Source organism: Dermochelys coriacea, chromosome 3, assembly GCF_009764565.3.
Source record: "Dermochelys coriacea isolate rDerCor1 chromosome 3, rDerCor1.pri.v4, whole genome shotgun sequence".
NCBI lineage: Eukaryota > Metazoa > Chordata > Testudines > Dermochelyidae > Dermochelys > Dermochelys coriacea.
Genome location: NC_050070.1, coordinates 82,406,371 through 82,420,099, shown reverse-complemented (window position 1 = coordinate 82,420,099; position 13,729 = coordinate 82,406,371).

The window sequence follows — 13,729 nt, the reverse complement described above, 5'->3', positions numbered from 1 at the left end:
AAAAGTGGGAAATATAAAAGACAACAAGAACTAGAAACCTGTACTGAACAATTTTTTTAACCAACTACTGCACAAGCAACATTTATAAATGAAAATTAAAGCAATTTTTTCCAGCTTTGGTTTATTCAGTGCATTTGGTACCTTAATTTCACAGATACATTATGGACAGTTTTCCTGATGGTTTGTGCAGTGGTTCACAAAGCAACCAGGGAGGAATATTATGCTGGAGAATTGGAAGGATTAATTATAAACCCCCTCAACAAATATAGCAGGGAAACTTAGGGACAGGGGTTGTATACGATATTTTTAACAAATTATTTTAAATAGACTAGATTTCAGGTTGACAGTGTCTCTTTAAGATATGTAGAAGAAGAAAGCTCTAACTCCAACAATTCCATTACTAGACTCCCTTGTAGGTCCTCTTCTCCTACCCTGCCACCTTCCACTTTGAGATTACACCAATCACCGTAAGGTCTAGGCACCACTATTTAGTGCACTAATTATTGAAATAGTAATTTATTTGAACCCTGGAGACAGGCAATGCAGTTATAGTACTTGGGGAACTTGTTAACGAAATCGTTATTTTTCTGACCTATACTTAAAAATACGTTCCGACAACATTTTTTCCAAGAGAGAGTGAAGTGGACAAACTAGAAATGTTTTTCCAATTTTCATGTTTTTGATGCTCACTGACTTGTAAGTTTTTCAGTTTCTCTGTTTCCAGTACTTCAGGATGTTTTAGGCAAGAAACTGATATCTCCAACACACCAAAACCTCTCCATTTCCCCATAAAATATTTTACGAGAACAAGGATTGTTTAGCCTATGGAAAGGAGTTATAAAATGTGCATTGTAAAATGATCTATGTTGCAACACCACACAGAAGAATATAGGGGCTATGTACCACTGAAATTAGATGTAAATCCCACAGCATACACGTTTGATTGTTTTTTGGAGTGAAACAGCAAATCTCAAGAAATCCAAACATGGGTCAAATTTCTACATTCTGTCCTAAGCACCAGGCATAAAGTTCTACATCTTGGAACATCCCAAAAAAGTAGCAAAGAAGAAGGGATCATGCACAGTCAAAGAAACAGGACTTGGGGAATTTTTAAACTTCACTGAGCTGAGAAAGATTAAGTATTTCTACAAAGCAAAAAGTTTAGTAAACGTGAAGAAGTATGGACAAAAATTAAATAGATTCCCTCCTGTTCGATATAAGTGTTTAGGAAAGGCTGTTGGACACAAAACAGCAAGCACAGCAGAAAAAAACATGTCTGTTCTCATCTCCAAGTAAAGCATTTCCCCACACTGAAATCCTTATCCCCCATCTTGCCAACAACAGCTTTTGATTTTTAAAGCAGACTTCCTGGATCAAATGGAGTGTTAAGCTTCAAACTGATTTAATAAATTTGAAAAAAAAATACATAAATTAACCATATCTTAACCCAAAGGAAGTTTAAAAAAAGAGAGAAAAGAAAGTATTGTTTGCCTTACCATGATGATGATAATCCTTTTGTTTTTTTACAAAAGAACAAGCAGACTATGAGATATGAGATGCACATGCGTGTGCATTAACAAAAAAAACCTACTCCTCTGTGATCCTCTCACACCTTAGTCCCCCTCCCCGGTTTTTCCCCCTTTCTCCTCAGAGTATCCAATTTAAAAAAGAAAGTAATATCTGATCCAGGCTCTTCTGATTGATAAGTCAAGTCATCTGGCAGGCAGAAAATGACATCTACATGAGGAGTTCAATTACAGTTGTGACACTTGGGTTTCTAAGGGTTAATTAAGGAGGTGAGTCCTTTAGTAGGTGTAACATCAAAAAGGAAAGAACCTGCTGTAAAAATTAAGGAGGCAGAGTTTGGCAGATGCCTAAATGCATTAATTAGCCTACACCACACAAGAATGCAGATATGCAATGCAAGGGAAAAAACCCACACATCTTTGTTCCCATAAACTTGATTCAGGTTTACTGATCTCCATTTAAGGTACGTATCCCTTTGTTCAGCAAGACATTGGGCCAAACTGACATCCATATTTATTTAGTTCCTGAATAAATACAACATAGATACATATTTTTCCATGGTCTAATGGAAATCACCACAAAGTATTTGAATTTAAAAAGAAGAATACAGGAAGTAGCACGTATGTGTTCTATATTACTGTCTGCAGGTGTCTCATTCCTTGTATTTTGTGAGATTACATTATCTTGTCTCAAGTTCTTATCGCTAATTAAATAGCAATATCTAGAATTACAGCAGGAAGTCTAATTTAGTCCCTTTTTTTAAAAAATGACATTTCCTAATACTCTTTGAAGAAAACCACTTTGTATAATTTTTGCAGGTGGAAAGGGAGGAAAATAGGCATCTCCTAGAGCTGTAAAGCAGAAGTGTCTGTACTAAAGAGTAATTTGTAACTCACTGGAAACTAACTCTTTCAGAGGACCCTATCAAATGCTGCTGTTGACTTATCCCCTCCCATTTCTTTTAAAGTCTTACTGTCAATGCAGCTCTGTAATTGTTCTGAAAATATATGACATTTGAGCGGATCTTGCAGCATTTCAGAAGATTTGCAAGAATCATGCAGTGCCACCAGTTTATTGCCAAAGCACCCAGTAATCAATTTATTACGACAAAGACGAAGGAGTGAAAGCAGAGTTGTCGTTATTGTGAATAAATGTGAACAAAATAACAATAAAAAGCCATTGAAATTGGAGTAGGTCAGTTTAAAAAAATGTATACATGCGTAAAACTGGACAGTAAATATTTTTTCAGTACAGCCAGTTAGACTCTGCCCCTCCTTACCTAAGTACCATGCACTTCTGACATCTACAGGAGCACAATACACACACCAAACTCATAATGTTTGCACCAGAACACAAAACCTTACACTGACCTCAGCCACATGAAAGTCTTACTGGCTAATTGTATTTATATGTAATGGCGGGAAGCATGAGGTCAGAGTTATGGGTTTGCATACTAGAGCAAGTATTAATTTCTACTTCACATAAAGAACTTTCAGCAATGTACAGTAAGAAAAAGTATTTATGAGCATTAAAACTGCCATTACAAACACAACGTTAACAACACAGGCCTAAGCACAACTAGAGTTAACTTGTCATGTCACATTAAAATAAATACTGTGGGTCAGTGCCTCATCACCTAGTCCAGCACCTTTATGTATGTGAGTCAGAGGGCCAGAATCGGACAAAGTGGTCTTAAAAGCTTTGGTTCAGGCCACAAGAGGATTCCTCTGGAACAGGGTCTGTGGAAGACAGTGGTAACAAGCACTCTGGGATTAGTGACTAGGTTAAAGCCGTAATAGCTCCCTGTGTCTCTTGGTCTTGTAAGAGCATAAAGCCAATATATAAACCGAAAAGAGAACAGTGGATCAGATTGAGAAGAAATTTCACAAAAGCTTACAACAAAGACAGCTGCATATGTGACATTTGGTTTGGAGACCAGCTTTGCAACATTTGAGATAGAACTAAATATATTCTTCTTAATGGGTGTTAAAAATTCACAAGGGTGAAGAATGAAAATATTCTGTCAAACTGTGAGTATTTAAAAATGAAATGAAGATGTTCTTATCCTCCACAGGAGTTCTAATTAAGGTTATCAAATATGCACATAATTTACCTATAACATTTGATTGTATAAAATCTTTTAATTGAAGTGTCTCTCCAGTTTGGCACTCAAAACTTAAAGCATTCACATTTGTGGCCACTTCTGAAAATGTATTGGTTTCCCTTCAGCTCACCGCTCCATTTAACACAGAGCACTTATGTATGTAGATAGTGAAAACAAGTAAAAGTTTATTTAAGAAATAGTAGAGATTTAAGTGATAGCAAGTAGAAATATTAGAAACAAATAGTTTCATGTAAAATAAAATCATAACCATAAATCATAACAGAACATAAACTTACTTAACTAGTTACTATCAACTCTTACAGTTTTGTTCACCGGCGTTTTTCAGCCATGTAGGCTGTGATCCCTTTCTCATGAAACAAAACACACACTCAGCTTGTCTCCTCAGTGAAGGATCCAGGGATTACCTGAATATCCCCAGTTATACGCCAAAAACCTATCCTTTTTACTCAAACAGGATATCCTCCTGTTGTTTGTTTTTTTCCTGCAGCTTTCCCCTTGTGTGACATTTGGTTCAGCAATACAAATAGGTCTCCACTATTTGTGTGGTGCACACAATACACACTTGACCAGATAGAGAGGGATAAGCATCTCCTACCCCATGTAAGGCTCACTGGCTCTAGAATCTGGGCCTATAGAGCTGAAACCCAGCAGCAGCTGTAACCAACTTGCACTTCACTACCCACAACCTGCTGTTGACTTAGACCATGGGAAGTCAGCTTCAAGGGGTCTGACAGGCAGCAGCCTCATTGCTCCTGATTACCTTCCTGCCCTATATAAATCCAAAGGGCATTCCAGGAAGAGTCCAGCAATAATGTGGATCTCCTGGAGCTACTGTGACCATTCCTGTTCTTGAACTCATGGCTGTGACCTCCACTTGATCTGGACTTCACCTCCTGAGCTGGACCTGAAACTTAACTCTGACCCTTGGTGTTGATCCTGGCCTGGAACCTGACTATGAACTCCTCTGCTACTCCCAGCTTCAGGTTTGACCGTGTGCTGACCCTTGGTCACGACTGTCCTTGTTAGGATCCTGACAGCTCTGCCTGACCAGAACCTATCATCTTCTGCTGTCTTCACTTACATTCTTTCAGAACAGTTCTCAGTATAGATATGTAACTCCTTAAATATCATCCATCCATACATCTTGCAGTGATATTACATTGCCTCTATATAAATCCATGGTACACTCACATCTTGAGTACTGCATGCAGATCTAGTTGCCGCAGCTCAAAAAAGTTAAACTGGAATTGGAAAAGGTTCAGAAAAAGGCAACAAAAATTATTAGGAGTATGGAACAGCTTCCATGTGAGGAGAGATTAGTAAACTGGGACTTTTCAGGTTGGAAAAGAGATGACTAAAGGAAGATATGATAGAGATCTATAAAATCATGACTAGTGTGGAAAAAGTAAATAAGGAAGTGTTATTTACTCCTCATAACACAAGAACAAGGGGTCACCAAATGAAATTAATGGGCAGCAGGTTTAAAACAAACAAAAAGAAGTATTTCTTCATACAATGCACAGTCAACCTGTGGAACTCCTTGCCTGAGGCCAAGACTATAACTGGGTTAAAAAAGGAACTAGATAAGTTAATTGAGGATGAACTTATCTATCAATCATCCATCAATGATTATTAGCCAGGATGGCAGGGATGGTGTCCCTAGCCTCAGTTTGCCAGAAGCTGGGAATGGGCGACAGGGGATGGATCACTCGATGATTACCTGTTCTGTTCATTCCCTCTGAAGCACGTGGCATTGGCCACTGTTGGAAGACAGGATACTGGGCTGGATGGACCTTTGGTTTGACCCATTTTTATGTTCTGATGTAATGATTAGGATGACCAGTGTGTCAGTGGCTGTTGGTAGAGACCTCACATTTCACCCTTTGATGCACTATTATATAGACCCAGAGGATCCCTAAAAACCCTTGTGCTCCCCTTATGCCCTCTGCCAGTTGACATAACTGGGTCCGTAGGACACATCTCACCACAAAGAGACTTAGGCATTCTGATGCTCAGCATTTCAACACCTAACTTTTAGTCGCCTAGAATTTTCTAGGAACAAATCACTGAGAGCCACACTGTTAAGTGCCTAGGCTCCTTACATAATGCACAGGGAGAGATAGGCACCTTATAATCAGATCCACAAAAGCCAGAGTCCTAAGCAGTGTGCTGCCTAAGTTAGCCAATGGGAAATGCAGAGGAGAAGGATGTGTCATAAGCCCCTCCCCTCTCATGGAGATAGGCATCTAAGTCTGGGCTGTAGGGAGATGCCTATCTCTGCTACCGATCCGCAGCTGGAAACATCTCTCCTGAAGTCATATGGCTCAGATGCCTAAGCCATTTCTGATGAGAATGAATTAAGTACTTCCTCACTCCACACCAAATGGCTGGAGGAGGAGGAGTTGGTAGTGGTGCCTACCTTATAAGTCCTAGGCCAAGGGTTACAGCACTGACCTAGGATGCAAGGAACCCAGATTCAATTTCCCCTCCTGCCCCATCTGTCTATTTTGAGAATATTTGAACAGGTGTCTCCCACTCCTCTCAGGAGGGTGCTCTTAACCACTGAGCAACAGGCTATTCTGATGTGGGGGTCTCTCTCTCTCTCATTTAAGCTGTTCTATTTTGGATAAATATTTAGTCATTAGGCCAGAGAGAGCATATGAGAATGACTCTGTAACCCAGTGGTTAGGGCACACATCCGGGAAGTGAGACCCAGGGTTCAGTCCCCCTGCTCCAAAGACACACTAATTATTTCTCAAAAGTGGAACCGGGAGCCTCACATCTGAATAGTCCATATAGACCATGCTTGAGGAACTCTCCTGAGAGGTATGGGGGGCCCCTTTTCAAATCTATTCTCCCTAGCAGACAGAGGGGGAAACTGAATCGGGAACTCCCACATCCCAGATGAGTGCTCTAACCATGTGGTTAAAAGTGGGTAGTGGCACCACCACCATGACAATTTTGAATAGGACCTGATCTGGTAGGTGGCCTCTGAGCCTACATCAGGCCCAGCTGAGGAGATAGACAAAGCAATGTTTATCTTCCCCCAGTTTGTGGTTCACACTGGAGCTTAGGTGGCAAATAGGTGTGTCACAGAACTTAGCAAGCGCCACTTTTCGGCTCACTAGCACAGCTGTGAGGGGAATCCAATCCTCTCTGCTCTGGATCACAGAGCTTCTTCAAGCTCCTGGAGCCTAAGCAGGCTGCAGCACTGGTTCCTCCCCTGGGGCTCTCTGGCACATTTCCTGGGCACTGACTCTATCTGTTACACTTCTTGGAAATGGGGCTCCTCAGCCCACTTGCCCTAGGAGCAGTGCCGATTACCCAAGATACTCCAGTTATTAATTAACACCTCTCTCCCAAACCTCCACCCCAAAGATGTGAAGCTACTGGTTTACAGTCTAACACACTCAGCATCACTCAGTAGAAGCAGTAAACACCGACATAATCTGCACAGTCTAACACCTTTATGCTCTTTCATACTTAATCACGTAAAGTACAGGAGATACAGACCCATACAAAACAATAAACACTAAATGAATGTCCCTGACTCAGTTTCCTTACCACTCCAGGGCATTCTTTGAGCTGGGGTCCAAGTCCCTTGGCTTGTCAAGAGTCCTTAGGCTGCCCGGGATCAGGAAAATGCACAGGGCCCCTGTTCCCCATGAGGCTGCTACTTGCTGGGTGACCTCTTCCTTCTGGAGTCCCTCACCCAGCTTCTGTGACCTTGCTGTCTCCAGCTCTACCCTACTACTTCCTGTCTACCTCCCATATTCTTGTGTGTTTCTTTATTTAAACTCTGACCAGTCATCTGTTCTCTTTTGTTTGAGTCCTGGTAGGTTTCCACTGGTCCTACCCCTTGCCCTCGCACTCCAGAGGAATCAGCAAAACTGTTTTTTTCTAAAGATGCGGCCTTTTATACATACATACATACATACACATGTATACACAAAATACATACATACATATGTTTGATTTTCACATAACTTTTGCGGCCTAAATGCCATCATTAATCTTAATTATTTCCCATTGTCCCTGTGTGATGTGTATTTGATTCTTATTTATGCATTTTAAAGATGCAGTTTACAAGAAAGTGTGATGCAATTATTCTGATAAAAAAACTAGGTTTACACAGCAAAATGTATTATGTTAAAGTCAAATCCTTGTCTAAGGACTGACTGTGGTACTTAAAAACTGATTTTAGGTGCCTTTATTTATCTGTCTAAATGTTGCCTGTCAAGATTTTGAAAATTATCTTAATGAACAAAACATGGGAGGAAAGTTTTTCCTGCATCCAAGAACTTTCTTTTGTTCAAATCTATCCCCATTTTGACCTCTTACTCAAAGAGTAACTTAGGAAATGCTTTGGCAAATGAGGACCAGAAAGAATGTCTTGGGGTATGTCTTGGACCATGACACATAGTATATTTGTTTTAAAGAGATAATTGAAAGAGCACTCCAGTTTATAAAGCAATAATTCAGTTACCAAGTGACTACAATAAGAAAGTAAAGATTAATTATTTTTTCATAACAAGAGACTGAACGTTGGAAATCCAAAGCAATCCTTTCATTGTGATTATTATATTGCAACTAAAGATACAAAGTGATAGATTACGCATGTTCCAATTGTGTTGTATATTGTGCAGTGTGCAAAGGGGGAAGGATAAGGCAATATGCACTGCTATGAAGGACTGATGAGCAGAGTACATCAAAAGCTTTGTGTTGTTATCCTAACAGTTCTAACGGTGCAGAGTGACACTGCACGTGCTGAGATACATGGTTCTGTAGCAAGGCAAAATGCAGCTATGATCACACCAAAAGAGAGCAAAGCCTGTTGCCAAAATCCTAAAACTCATTCAAATAAATTACGCAAGTGCAACTGGTACAAGAAATGCATAATGTAAAGCAGTCTCTGACTCTCTGCATAGGTCAGTGCACAATCATAGCAACAGGGGCTGTGAAAAAGCAATTAATAATGCAAATGGCAAATTCACAGGATTCCACTCAGCAGAAAAAGAAAGGGCATGAATATGCCCTCCAGGAAGAAGGGGAAAAGATGCTTGATATCATTATGAGGAAGAGTATGCAGTAGCATGAGCCATGGCACTGTTGAAATGTTGACATGCTGGTGTAATTGATTGACATATAGAGGCAATACAGCAGGATAAAAGGATGGCCATGGTTCACACCAGATAACTTAGTATATGTCATCGTCCTTTGTGAGTATTCCCGTAACTCCTTGCAGAGTGTCCATACTGGCTCATATGCAGCAAGTCTCTAACACTATCTGGATTTTGCTTGGGGCACGGAATGTCAGTTGTCTATTAATCCAAGGCTGATAACAATACACATTGTCACATGTATTACTCAGTTGCCTGCCTGAACCAATTTTAGAGCCATCTGGTAAACAGCAGCATGTCCACATATGGGAACGCTTTCCTCTACTGGACTTTTTTCTACAGTTTGTTCGCAGCATTACATATAACTTCACATTTGCAAACCCTAGTGCCAGATAATTTCTGGTGCTCTTATTCACTGAAGATGAAATTCAGCCCTGTGCATTGGGCCAGCACAAAGGCTATGCAGTACTTAAGCCACAATTTGACAGTATGGGCCTTGTGGTGGTTCCCCTGAACCAGGAGTTAACTTTACCTCAGTGTACAATTTTTTTGAGCTACTTGGAAGGACAGGGTCCAGAGTGAAACCTGCCTTAAGCAGCCAGCCATGGATCAGTAAATATAGGTTAGGTTTTAGTCAAAAGTTAAAAAACGCTATTGGAAGCCTGGGAATACTTCAAAGAGGTCACTCAGAATAGGGGTTGATTTCTTGAAGTGTATCTGTAGTGCAGGTATCACTGGACATATTTTAAGCTTTTCTCATTCTTCTCAGTCTTTTATTTCTAATAAAAATGAAGCTTCGCTATACTTGTTCCATATCTCCATCTTTAATGCTAAAACCTAGGACACCTTCCCCTTACACAGATATGCAAGAAATGCATGGTAGCATATAAAAATGCTAAATAAAATTGTAACCTTTCACCTCCCCATTTTTTGCATTGTTCTTATTGTTCCCTAGGACCTATGTTAGCTATCAACAATAATACTAGGCATCTCTGACCAACTAGAGCTCACCAACTCAAAGCTGAGCTGCCACTAGAGAACAGCAGAAAAATGGAGAGTCACAGAGAAGTATTTAATGCTTCTATGAATCAGCCATAATAATCAAACATGGAGTAAAGAAATGGTATTTTGATGAAGTAGAAGAGATGAGGTTTTAGAAGGCTTGGGAGGTAGACAAGATGGGAAGGGGAGACAGGGACATTTTTATTAATGCAGAAATACATTTGTCATACAAATGGAGATAGGATTGGCAGTAATCTGGGAGTGTGGAAAAAAGAGGAAGTACTGGAAAGTTGCAGTGATGTCATCAGTCTAGTCAGCAGAACAGTTCTTTTATTAAGTAGACTAGTAATTTCATTGAGCAATAGGTGGCTCTGTGTTATGATTGTCTGAGAAACAACTCTTGTGTTGTAATTACATATACATTTCAAGGTTTTTTCAGGATAAAGGAATGAGCAAGTCTATAGTGAACTGTATTACAACACCATAGCTTTGATCATAATAGCCAGATATTTTGTACAGCACTGGTGGCCAAACTTCTTAACATGTTGGCTGCGTACTGAATAGAATGCAGGCCTCTGTCTACACAATAAGCACAACAGTGTTTTTGTAACTACTCTGCAAGACTTATCAGAGTTGGTTACAACAAATACTGTTGCATTGTATGCATGCAGCAGCTTTTTTCACAGTACAACCATATTTGTGTATCCACAACTTCCATGCTGTCTGACTATACTTGTATCACTGCAGCCTGAAAAATGTGGGCAGAAAAGTACTTCAGTAAGGGATACAGTGCCCAGAGAACATATACCACAATGGTTATTCTCAGAGGATTGACTATACTGTTGTGATGGGGTGGACTAGGCCCTGAGGTCCCCTGCTGGAGGACTCACGACCCTACCTCATCCCGCCCCAGAAAAGGGCAGAGGAGAGGGTCCTCAAAGTGAGCTAGAGTGGATGCAGGGAAAGCAGGCAATAAAAGGGATTGCAGGAAGCAGCCAATCAGGGCTCAGCAGGGCCATATAAAAGGAGCTGCAGGGCTAGCATGAGTTCAGTCTGTTTAACAGTGACTGAGGGAATAAGAGGTGCTTCTGGTTGGCTGTAGGGGCTGAGGAAGCAAGAGGGTGTTCCTGACTGATTACAAGGGCCAAAGCAGGTAGTTACTGATGGGGAGTGAGGAAGGAACTTCTGGCTGGCTGCGGGGACTCAACTAAGAGACTATGGGGAAGTGGCTCAGGGAAACAAAGAGCAGCAATTAGTAAAGGGATGTATCATGAGGCTGCTATACTTAAAGGTTCCCTGGGTTGGGACCTGGAGCAGTGGGTGGGACTGGGTCCTCCCCGCCACAACCACTGGTAGGAAGTGGCTATGCCCTAAAGAAGGGAATAAGAACTGTGGCACTCTAAGGAAGGGGTCAGCACTGGGACTGACTTGGAGAGGAGCTGTGGTCAGTGCACTTACTCCAAGAGTGGTGGCTCAGCAGGAAGACTGGTGTCACTGAGGACGCAAATAGTCAAGGAATCCCCTGGGAATAAGCCCTTGGGGCACTGCTCAATTCCAGAGTAGGAACCTTGTAACCTGACTAGACCAAGCAAGGGTACTGCAATGGGCCCTGTTGGACTCATTAAAAACTAAGCCCAGGGATATACCAACTAAGAGTACCATGATGGGTCCTGTTGGACTATTTTAGAAGAGCCCAGGAAGAGCTGAAGGACATTGAGAATATTTGGATTGTGTACCAAAGAAGGGGTTTGTTTGTTTTGCACACAGGCTGAGTCACCAAAGACCGGCTTGATCAAGAGCAGCAGCTGACAGGGCACCGTGAGCTGAGGAAAAACTGCAGGTACATGTACTTGACCAGGGAGCGCTCAGGAGAGGAGAGTGCACCCCATTATAACTGTGCATAGACACACAGCCTTTTCTCCACACTATTGACCATAATGGGGTGGGCCATGTGATCTGTCTTTCTCAAACCCATAAAAGCCAGCAGATGAAATCGTGATCCCCTTGACATCAACACTTCCATGATTTCAACGGGGCTGGGATTGAACACAGATTATCTCAAGTTAGTGCTTCTTGTTGTGCTACCGTAGTGCCAGTTCTATGAACAATGTGGGTTATTTAATATGCCATGGACTTGAGCCGTTCATTGGGCTCTGTGGGCAGAGGAATTCCACAGAGCAGTTGCAGTGTTTTAAATTGCCTCAATATCTGCTCTGCTGAGACAGGTTCTGCCATAAATATAAAGGAAAGGGTAATCACCTTTCTGTATACAATACTATAAAATGCCTCCTGGCCAGAGGCAAAATCCTTTCACCTGTAAAGGGTTAAGAAGCTAAGGTAACCTCGCTGGCACCTAACCCAAAATGACCAATGAGGGGACAAGATACAAATCTGGAGGTGGGGGGGGGGGGGACAAAAGGTTTGGTCTGTCTGTGTGATGCTTTTGCTGGGAACAGATCAGGAGTGCAAGCCTTACAACTCCTGTGAAATTAGTAAGTAATCTAGCTAGAAAATGCATTGGATTTTCTTTTGTTTAATGGCTTGTAAAATAAGGTGTCCTGGAGATGTGTATTCCTGTTTTTGTGTCTCTTTGTAAATTAAGGTTTTGCTTAGAGGGATTCTTTGTTTTGAATCTGATTACCCTGTAAGGTATTTTACCATCCTGATTTTATGGAGGTGATTCTTTTACCTTTTCTTTAAATAAAATTCTTCTCTTAAGAACCTGATTTTTTTTTTCATTGTTCTTAAGATCCAAGGGCTTGTCTGTCTTCACCTATGCAAATTGGTGAGGATTATTATCAAGCCTTCCCCAGGAAAGGGGGTGTAGGACTGGGGGGGGATATTTTAGGGGAAGACGTCTCCAAGTAGTCTCTTTCCCTGTCCTTTGTTTAAAACGCTTGATGGTGGCAGCATACTGTTCAAGGACAAGGTAAAGTTTGTACCTTGGGGAAGTTTTAATCTAAGCTGGTAAGAATAAGCTTGGGGGTCTTTCATGCAGGTACCCACATCTGTACCCTTGAGTTCAGAGTGGGGAGGAACCTTGACAGGTTTGCTCCTAAGATCTGAATTCTATGTTTAGTGAGGAGTTTAAAAATTTTTTTGGGGGGAGGGGAATTGGTTGTAAATTGGTCTGAGTATTTGCTAAATCATTTGTATTAGTGTTTACAAGCTCACCACTTCAGTCAATTGCAACAACATAGAATAATGGAATCATAGAAATGTAGGGCTGGAAGGGACCTCAAGAGGTCATCAGTGCAGTCCACTGTGCTGAAGCAGGACCAAATATACCTAGACTGTCCCCGACTGGTATGTATCTAACCTGTCCTTAAAAACCTCCAATGACAAAGGTTCCAAACCTCCCTTGGAAGTCTACTCCAGTGTTTAACTCTCCTTGCAGTTAGAAAGATTTTCCTAATATCTAACTTTAAACCTCCATCTTTACTACAGATTAAGCTGATTACTTCTTGTCCTACCTTCAGTGGGCATGGAGAGTGGTTTGATCCCCGTCCCATTTGGATCAGCCCTTAATATATTTCAAGACTGTTATCAGGTCCCCCTTCAATCTTTTTTCTCAAGACTAAACACGCCCAGAATTTTTTTAACCTTTCCTCATGTCAGGTTTTCAAAACCTTTTATCATTTTTCTTCCTCTCTTCTGAATTCTCTCCAATTTGTCCCCATTTTTCTTCACATGTGACACCTAGAACTGGACATAGTACTCCAGCTGAGGTCTCACCAGTGTAATGTACAGAAAACAATTACCTCCCATGTCTTAAATATGATGCTACTGTTAATACACCCCAGAATATTAGTCGTCTTAGCAACTGCATCACGTTATTCAATCATTGCAATTTGTGATCCACTATAACCCCTGATCCTTTTCAGCAGTACTACCACCTAGCCCCTTATTCCCCATTTTGTAGGGGTGCATTTGACTTTTTTTCCCCCTAAGCATA